Source organism: Capra hircus, chromosome 5 (assembly GCF_001704415.2).
Source record: "Capra hircus breed San Clemente chromosome 5, ASM170441v1, whole genome shotgun sequence".
NCBI lineage: Eukaryota > Metazoa > Chordata > Mammalia > Artiodactyla > Bovidae > Capra > Capra hircus.
In genome coordinates this window covers 99554435-99565044 of record NC_030812.1, presented here as the reverse complement: position 1 = coordinate 99565044, position 10610 = coordinate 99554435, and the positions used below count along the sequence as shown (strand labels likewise).

The 10610-nt window shown below is 43.5% G+C and overlaps 1 pseudogene; it reads left to right on the top strand.

Annotated features, from left to right (window-relative positions):
- LOC102183671 lies at nucleotides 8506-9892 on the top strand (annotated as a pseudogene).

The following is a 10610-nucleotide window of genomic DNA, read 5'->3' as shown; positions in this document are numbered from 1 at the left end:
TTCAGTGTCCTATCTTTTTGCTTTTTCATATTGTTCATGAGGTTCTCAAGGCAAGAATACTGAAGTGGATTGCCATTCCCTTCTCCAGTGGACTGCATTCTGTCAGAACTCTCCACCATGACCCATCTGTCTTGGGTGGCCCCACAGGGCATGGCTCATAGTTTCATTGAGTTAGACAAGGCTGTGGTCCATGTGATTAGATTGGTTAGTTTTCTGTAATTGTGGTTTTCAGTCTGTCTGCCCTCTGTTTTCAGTCTGCCTGCTGTGACATTAGGGGACAGGTTAGATTCAGAGTCAATACCCATTTTACTTAAAATGTATCAGATTTTGAGCAAAGACTGCCACTATGTCCTGCCTGCCATGTCTGCCACTCGCCATAGGGTGTCGCTCCAGGACCTTGCTTCAGACACATAAGCTCCACTCCCGTCCACTAAACCGCTAATGTCTCCGCTGTTGACTCTGGGCTCTTTCATTGGTCTTAATGCTGGGAAAGTGTAGGCCTTGTAGCCTCTGGGGTGCAGGCCAACAACTGGCAGGGCAGCTAGGAGACCCAGAAAACTCTGTGAGCACAGAGATGTAGGGAAATATAGGACAGGGATGGAATGTTGTGGGAGCCGTCCTCTAGTATGTGGTGCCCCAAAGTTTTGAATGTAATTGTCTTCCCAGGACAGGCCTTCCCCTGCATCCTCAGCTTTCACTCCTCTCTGAAGTATCTGGATTATAGTATTTGATGCAAATTTCCTGAGTTGCATTCTCAGTGTGGAATCACCACACCACCTCATCCGCCAAACAGAAGATGTTAATGACCTGATGGTCATAAGCACAGAGCCCCAGGCTGCCTGGAGCCTATGGACTGGTCAAGTTCACCCCTGTGACACCACCTGCTGTCTCACCAACAGCCCATCAGAGAACTGTGTACAAGCTCATCACAGACCCTGCAACCCCACTCCCTCACCTGCCCTTTTAAAAATTCTCTGCCAAAAGTCATTGAGAAGCTTGAGACCTTTTAGGGCATGAGGCCACCTGGGTTTCCTTGCACAGCCCTGCAATAAACCTATCTCTGCTCCAAACTCCCACGTTTCAGCTTATCTGGCCTCACTGTGTGTTGGGCACATGAACTTGTGTTAACATAATCCCAGGGTGACTGTCCATTAACATGTGGGGCCCAAATGTTCCAGGAGTGATCCTAAAAGTTATGGGGAAATCCCGGGGTGGAGGTTGCTGGTGGGGGGTGGGGCATGAATCCACAATTGTGTGTGTTGTGTGGCCATCCTTGATTAATGGGAGTTGCCCAGAGATCTGGAGAACAATGGCTTTTAATGGCTCTGCTGTTGTATCTCAGTGAGACTTTTGTCATTAGTTAAGCTAAATTTGGCTCAGAGGTTAAAGCATCTGCCTGCAATGCGGAGACCCAGGTTTGATCCCTTGGTCAGGAAGATTCCCTGGAGAAGGAAATGGCAACCCACTTCAGTATTCTTGCCTGGGAAATCCCATGGACGGAGGAGTCTGGTGGCCTAAAGTCCCCGAGGTCGCAGAGTCGGACATGACTGAGCGACTTCACTATCTAAGCTAAATTCCTAGAAGGAATCGGTGTTTCTCTTGTGCCTTTGAGATGTAAATGAGCTGGAACGCACATGATCTCTAAGAGTCAAGGAGAGGAAAAAGAACTCTGAGGCAAATCCTACAGAAATAACTGTTTTGGGAATGTCTCAAAAATCGTCTCCAGATTTTGGTAACTTGAAAGTAAACTAAGTTAAACAGGGAGAATTCACTATCTGTGCCATTTCAAATAGGATAAAATATTGGAGCATTAATTGCTGGGTGGGTCTAAGTTTACCTACCCTAGCCTTCTTAGAAGAGGAAGACTAAGACATAAATTGTCATATCAGGAAATGTCTGTTTTGTGGTTTTCCAGACCTGCACTGTACATCTGTATTGTCCACTGAGGAAGTGAATGGATTTGAAAGTGAAAATAGAGTAGTTGTGTCTCAGACATCCAAGGTAAAATTAGGTGGCTGTTGCATATGTGATTAAAAATTTTTTTTTTTTGTCCCATGGGATCTTAGTTCCCACACCAAGGATTGAAGTCACACTCTAGGCAGTGAAAGAGTGCAGTCTTAGCCACTGGACCACCAGGAAATTTCCTATCTATATGATTTTAGACATGTTTCTTGTATTTTTGAGAAGTTGAGTTTTCTGAACTGTATTGCAGGCTAGGACGAAAACCACAGGCAAGTATGGTGTTTTCTCAGATGTGGTTACTGCTTGTATTTTGCTCAGTTGTTTCTGACTCTTGTGTTGTGCTTGTTAGATGTCTTACATTCCAGGACCTTGCCTCAGACGTGTAGGATTCCTCTCCCTATTAGAGCACTGACGTCTCAAAAACTAAATAAGTAAAATTTATCAGTTTTTGATTAAGGGTAAAAATATCTAAATATCCAAAATGTCCATTTATGAGCTAATATTGGGTCAGTCTGCCCTAACCCAATATACTACAATGCAATGAAATATGTTCTCCCTGAAAGAACTAAGAAGGGATGTTTATTAGTGAGAATAAATGCTACAAAGATAAACATAGATACAGGAATTAATTAAGATAGAAGTCTTATTTCTCTTTTTTTTCCAATTGATTTTTTTTGAGGTATAGTTGCTAAACTAACAATATTTTGTTCGTTTCTACTGTACAGCAAAGTGAGTTAACTATCCTGGACTCCTCCCTGTTAGACTTCCTTTCCATTCAAGTCACCACAGAGCATTAGGTAGAGTACCCTGTGCTACACAGTAAGTTCTCATTAGTTATCTATTTTATATTATTTCTCTTTATGATATTAATCTGGCATGTCTGGACTCTCTAGGTAATTTGAAGACTTAGGTTCCCTCCACCTTAGAATTCCACCATCTCCTCTCAATTTGTTCTGGGAGAGAATTAATGCTCATTGCATTCACTTTGGGTGATTAATTATTTCCTTTGCAGCTAAAGTTGTCCTATCTATGTCCTATCTCCTTGGGAGAACTGAGAAAATGGTCATTCAAATAATTTTCTGGAGGAAATTCTCTGGGAACCATGTTGAGAAAAGGTGCCCTAGTTCATTTCTGTTCATCAAAGCTGGCTCAAAGTGCAAAGGTAGGTCATTGCTGTGTTCATGGTCCAATGTATAGGAAGGGAAAATAACGAAGTACAGGGCACGTAATTTCTGATTAAGAAAACAAGGTCAAAATTGTATTTGCATTTTCACTCAGGCTTCCCTGGTGGCTCAGATGGTAAAGAAACTGCCTGCAATGCAGAAGATCTGGGTTTGATCCCTGAAGATCCCCAGAGGAGGAAATGGCAACCCACTCCAGTATTCTTGCCTGGAGAATTCCATGCAAGGGCCATGGGCTATAGTCCATGGGGTTGCAGAGTCTGACATGACTGAGTGACTAACAAACGCATTGTCAAGTACTCAGTCTTCTGGCTGTACTTAAGCATTCCCCAGGTGGTGCTGGTGGTAAAGAATCTCCCTGCCAGTGCAGGAGATGTGAGAGTCATGGGTTTGATCCCTGGGTCAGGAAGATCCCTTGGAGTAGAAAATGGCAATCTGCTCCAGTATTAATATTTTTGCCTGGGAAATTTCATGAACAGAGGAGCCTGGAGGGCTACAATCCATGGGGTCGCAAAAGAGTCAGACATGACTGAGCACAAGCATTAAGGGAATCAGGAAATGAGGCCTCTGCTTAGGTGGCTGAGTGTCAAGAAGGAAAGGAGAACGTATCTGAGGATGCAACCAGCAGGCGCATTGGCTTTGACTCCTTCCCAGTGGAGTATCATCCCTTCTTAGTGAGAAATCATCAGAGAAGCCCACACTGAGGCACAAGCTACAAATTAATTAACAAGCACCCTTCAAAAGTGTGAAGTCATAAAGACAAGGAAGAACAGGGGAACCATTACAAATTGGAAGAAACTAATAGCAGCAAAGAGATAGGCCAAAACTACATATAATATGCTGTCTCGCATTGGATCCTGAAGTAGAGAGACGATGGATAATCTGGTGAAATTTGAATGAGTTCTGCATTCAGTAAATAGTATTGTACTAACACTATTAAGTACCATGTTATGTACCATAATTTCTTCCTTTTGATGAATATTTTGTGATTATAAAAGATGTTAACACTAGGAGAAGCTGGGTAAAGGGCATATGAGAACTCTATTATTTTCACAGTTTTTTATAAGTCTAAAGTTATCTTTTTAAAAGCCCATTAAAACACACATGCAGATATATATATATCTGAATCATATATATATATATGTCTGAATATTTATATATATATCTGAATCACTCTGCTATATAGCAGAAATTAACACAACATTGTATTACACTTCAATAAAGTTTTTTTAAAAAAAATTAAGAAAAAGCCTATTATGAAGGCTTTTAAGAATAAAACATTCTGGTAAGTCTGTAGTTTGAATTTTATTTTTACTGCTCTTAACTGAGCTCAGTTTCTTACATCAGTGAGCCTGCAAGGCTACTTGTTTGCCTTAACTTGCCTGAGTAATTTTTGAAAAACTTTCCTAACTTATTCAGCCTCTTGGGCCAGGCAATGATCTTAACTTCCAGGAGACTTGGTTTTGTTGACAGTCCAAGGGAGACAGTCCAGTTTCACAGTTCAGAACTTTCCGGAAGTCTTAGGCTTAATGAGTACATCAACCAGCCTCTGGAGGTTTGCAAGATTCCAGACATAATTTCACCTGTTGCTCCTGGAAGCAGGAGCTGAACCAGAAGCTATTAACTTCTCAAGGACTATAATTTCAGGCTGAGAGTGAAAGAGGGGAGAGGTGACAGCAATGTTAATGAATGGACTCAAAGTTTTCATCCTAACAAAACCCCCTTTAGGAGGTACACCTTTGACATCTGGGCTCAGTTTGGCCTCAGGAGACTTGTTGCTCAGCACAATCACAAACTCGCTAAAGTTTGTTACAGCGATACTTGCTCCCGGTTATTGTTCTATTTCTCCATATCATATGCTTCACCCAATGCCCTCAACCTCACCGATACTTGGCCAGCTCACCCTCTAGCTCCTCTATTGATTACCACAATGAAATGTCAGAGAAAGAAAAAGTAAGTACACTTCACATATATGTGGAATCTAAAATATAAAAATGGATAAATAAAACAGAAACAGATGCACAAATACAGAGAACAAATAGTAGCTATGAATGTGGATAGGGAGGGATTAAGAGGTACAAACTACTATGGGTAAAATAAATACGATACATTGCGGGCCTGTGTGCTAAGTTCCTTCAGCCATGTCTGACTGTTTGTAACCCTATGGACTGTAGCCCACCAGGCTCCTCTGTCCATAGAATTCTCCAGGCAAGAATACTGGAGTGAGATGCCATGCCCTCCTCCAGGGGATCTTCCCAACCCAGGGATCAAACCCACATCTCCTTTGTCTCTTACATTGCAGGTGAATTCTTTACCCACTGAGCCACCAAGAAAGCCTTGTACATACAGCATAAGGGCATAGCAAATTTTTACAATAACTTTAAATGGACTAAAATCTGTAGTTTATAAAAATATTCAATCTCCATGTTGTACACCTGAAGCATATAGTATTGTAAATCAACTATCAATCTGACAGTTGGGTTCAGTGGAGCATGAAGTGTGGATGAATTGAGAGATCATGGTAAAAAATGAGACTGGATTGCTAAACAGGCACTTAGGAAAATAGGGCTTTATAAATAGTATTAAAAGAGTTTAATGTTTTTAAAAAATATTTATTTGGCTGTACAGGAATGTCGTTGTGGCATGAAGGGATCTTTAGTTGAGGCATGTGGGATCCAGTTCCTTCACTGGGGATCAGACCCAGGCCCCCTTCACAGGGTGTGCAGTGGAGTCTTAGCCACCGGACTACCAGGCAAGTCCCAAAAGTGAAAAAAAATTTTTTTTCAAAGGAGGAACCAGAGCATGGAAGTTGGAAAACAAGGTTTGCCACAGGAAACCTGTGGCCACAGTGTAAAGAATTAGAGGAGATCAATATAAAGTCATTATTATTGACACCTAATTAGATATAATCTTGTCATGGTGAAATGGAGCAGGACAGTATGGTCCTTGTTCCCCCCCCAACCAAGGACCTTTAGTTCTTTCTCAAGGGCTGTACATAATATTCTGAGCCATATCCTGTGAGCTGTCTTAGAGATACTAAAACACCAGGTGAAGTTAACTATATGATGACCCGACTGTACCCAGGACATGAGCTGCCATAGTTCTGAGAATTGGCTGCAAAGAAATGGGAACAAATGACCCTGGAACTTGGAAGATGACTGTCAGAACTGATTGTGCTATTTCTGCATGTAGCCCCCCTCCTTCTGTCTATAAAAGCTCTTGCCCCACTGGTTGCCAGTGGTCAAGTGGGGGAGTAATCCCATGGATGGAGGAGCCTGGTAGGCTGCAGTCCATGGGGGTGGCGAAGAGTCAGACATGACTGAGCGACTTCCCTTTCACTTTTCACTTTCATGCATTGGAGAAGGAAATGGCAACCCAATCCAGTGTTCTTGCCTGAAGAATTGCAGGGACGGGGGAGCCTGGAGGGCTGCCATCTATGGGGTCACACAGAGTCGGACACAACTGAAGTGACTTAGCAGCTGCAGCAGGCCTTTGGACAGATGTCCACCACCCTTCCCCACCCTAGTTGCTGGCATCTGAAATAAAGCAAACTTTCCTTCTACTAACCTGGCGTGTTTATTGACTCTTGAGCAGCGAGCAGCCGGACCGCACCCACTCTTTTGGTACCAATAGGAGTGGGAGGGACGATGGAGAGAACTAGACAGATATTAGACCTGAGCAGAATTTATGTACACACAGCAATTCATAACATGACAGGTATTTAATTTCTACAGAGAAGATATGATTTAGATATTTCTGAAACAGGCCATGAAGGTAATTTCATTTGTGTCTTGTATTGCTGTCACAAATTATAGATGTTGATGCTGAAATTGAGCCTCTGTGCAATGACATTGAATCTCAGAGACAGGGTTTTGGGTGAAGTAGAAATAGGTTTATTGCCAAGTCAAAGGGGGCCACTGTGGACTAATGCCCTTAAAACTGTGTGCCCCACTAGGGGTTTTATAGTATTGGTTCAAGCAGCAGGTCGTGATCAGTTTGGACATTCTTCTGATCGGTTGGTAGTGAGATCACTGGAAATCAGCATCATCAGGCTTCTGATTCCAACCAATCTGGGGTGGTGTGGTGGTGCTCAGTCATGTCAGACTTTTTGGGACCGTATGGACTATATCTTACCAGGTTCCTCTGTCTGTGAAATTTTCCAGGCCAGAATACTGGAGCGGGTTGCTATTTCATACTCCAGGGGATCTTCTCAACACAGGGATTGAACCCAAGTGTCTTGCATTTCCTGCACTGACAGGCAGATTCTTTTACCACTGGGCCACCTGGGAAGCATGTGATTATGGGCAGCATACATTTTTCTCCCTCCTGGAGGGAGTTTCAGCATCTGCACAACAGCTCAAAAGACATGGCTCAGAAAGCTGTCTATAATTCTTGAGGAAGAACTAAAGATCTTTGACTTCATTGAATGGCTAAAGTATTATTTTTGTCTTGCTTGACTGATTTCCTTTCTGCATTTCCTCACCTCTCTGCTTAAATTTATTCTTTGATTAAAGTTTGGTAGCTCAGCTTGTAAAGAATCTGCCTGCAATGCAGGTTCACTTCAGTATTAAGGAAACTTTAGAAGATCTTATTTTAAGAATGCAGTGAAGAAACCCCCGTTTGATTCCTGGCTCAGGAAGATCCCTTGGGGAGGGAATAGGCTACCCACTCCAGTATTCTTGGGCTTCTCTGGTGGCTCAGATGGTAAAGAACCCACCTGTAATGCGGGGGATCTGGGTTCGATTCCTGGGCTGGGAAGATCCCCTGGAGAAGGGCATGGCAACCCATTCCAGTATTCTTGCCTGGAGAATCCCCTGGACAGAGGATTCTGACATGCTGTGATCCGTTGGGTCACAAAGAATTGGACACGACTGAGTGACTAAGCACAGCAAAGCTTTTCTCCAGACAGAAGGCAGGTAGAGGACATGGGTGGGGGTCTATTTTGGGAAGGCCTCAGGGGCCTTCTGAGCGACTTTCACTTTCATAATCTATATGCCAAACTGTATCAGTCATCCTACTCCAGCCATCAGGATGGTTCCAGCGGCCATAGAACTCTCACGGGAATCTGGATATACGTGCTTCAGGTTCAGTCTTCATCACTTCTCTGTGAGATGAGTTAGTTAACTGAACTGACGAGTGTCGTTTTAGGCCCTTCCTGAAGCCCACTTTCCCAAAGCCCATCACCCATTTCAAAATCCATTTCTGGGAGACGTCAGGCTTCGCGGCAGGAGCGGTGGCCCGGCGCGGCGCAGTGGGTTTCCGCGCTCACCGCGGGGAGGACGTTTCCTGGCCGCCGCGCCTTCTGCCGCCGTCGCCGGGCTGCGTCGCTCGAGCCGGGATGCGCCTGCGCGTTCCTCGCCGCTTCCACCGCGGCGGCCGCCGCTCTCCTCGCGGTCGGCCAGCCACACCATGACGAAGAAAGACAAGACGTCCTTCAACCAGAGCCTGGCCGAGTGGAAGCTCTTTATCTACAACCGGACCACCAGAGAGTTCCTGGGGCGCAGCGCCAAGAATTGGGGTTTGATCTTGCTCTTCTACCTTGTCTTTATGGGTTCCTGGCTTCAGTCTTTTCATTCACAGTGTGGGCCATGCTTCAGACTCTGAACGATGAGGTTCCAAAATATCGTCACCGGATTCGTAGTCCAGGATTTAGGGTTTTTCCAAAACCAGTGTCAGGGCTGGATTTTTCATTCAACCTGTCTGATTCAGAATCCTATCAAGGGTACTTTGATGACCTTAAGAAATTTCTGAAGTCATATGGCTTAGAAAAACAGAAGAATTTCACAGATTGTACCAATGGAAACTTTTTCTGAGCAGAAGGGTCCAGAATACACAGCATGCCAGTTTCCTCTTGCCTTACTTGAAGCCTGCAGTGGTGTGGATTATCCCACGTTCGGCTGCCAAGCAGGAAACCCTTGTATTCTTGTGAAAATGAGCAGAATAATTGGATTAAAGCGTCACGGAGAACCAAGGATAGACTGTATTGCAAAGAGTGAAAGCACAGCAGTTCTATCAACTTATCCTCCCAATGAAAAGATAGATTTAAAATATTTTCCATAGTGTGGAAAAAACTGCATGGGATCAACCTGCAGCCACTAGTTGCGTCCAGCTCAGCTTTGGTAGTGATGGTGATGTAAAAGAAGTAATGACTGAGTGTAAGGTTGATGGATCACCCAAACTAAAAACCCAGAATGACTATGACAAGTTTTCAGGACGAGTTACATTCAAGATCACAATGCATGCATAGTAGGAGTTAGGATGTCTCCATGGAGTAAATGTTGTGTTGTCTGTCTTCATTTTGTATCAACCGCACCTGCCATTCCAGAATTATGAGACCGCCTTGGAGAAGGGTGGAGTGGTACATGACTGGGATAACATAGTGTGCTTCCAGATAATAGTGGTCCATGTCCTTCAAAGTAACTAACTACCTGTTGCCTCTGCTGCCTTTTGAACCATGTACAGTCACCAGATAGGGACTGTGAACACCTGATTATGAACATGTAGGTTGGGGGTCTTGTCCAGTTTTTATGTGGCTTAATTGCCAAGTGTCTAAAGCTTATTGTGCTGCGCTATGTAAATATTTTATAGATTTAACACTGGTTAACTGTCATATTTTGATGCCAAAAAAGTTTTAAGGGATAAAATGGTACTGACCAACATCAAATGACTTTATAGCTGCAAGAAATTCAGTGTGTGGAAAAATTCTGTATGTGAGGAGAAAAAAGGAAATAAAAGTGGGTTTGAAAGGTTGAAAAAATCCATTTCTGATTAATCAGTCAAGATGGGTGGATCAATATATAATTCTCTCCTCCTGGGAGACCAGCTGACGTTTCTTACTTGCATCACATTCAAATTTGAAGTATTCATTGATTCACAGATATTTTCAGCGTCGACACGGTTTTGGGTGTAGAGAAATGAATGAGGCAGCTCTTGTCTTTAATTACAAATCTGATGGGGTGAAGAGTACTTTTCTCCTACCAGTAAATGTATTGTGATCTTGTGGTTTCTCTAATTCACTTTCCTTCCTATGAATTACAAAGCCTTTGTTAGAACAATTCATTATTATGATACTCTGATGGTCAACATTTCCTCTAGCCTTAATTACCCAGATGGCTGAGACTTTGGGGGAGGGGCTGCATCACAGTTCAGTTTCTTCCTTTATTCCGTCCTGTTCTTCCACACCCTTGCCCCTCTGTTTCCTTTCAGAGGTATCACATGCATGTATGCTCGGCCGCTTCAGTCATGTCTGATTCTGTGTGACACTATGGACTGTAGCCCACCAGGCCCTTCTGTCCACGGGATTCTCTAGACAAGAATACTGGAGTGGGTTGTCATGCCGTCCTCCAGGGATCTTCCTGACCCAGGGACTGAACCTGTGTCTCCTGCATTGCAGGCAGATTCTTTACTTCTGAACCACCAGGTATTAATCCCTAATAAATCTTTTACACCTTCAACTTTGTCTCCATA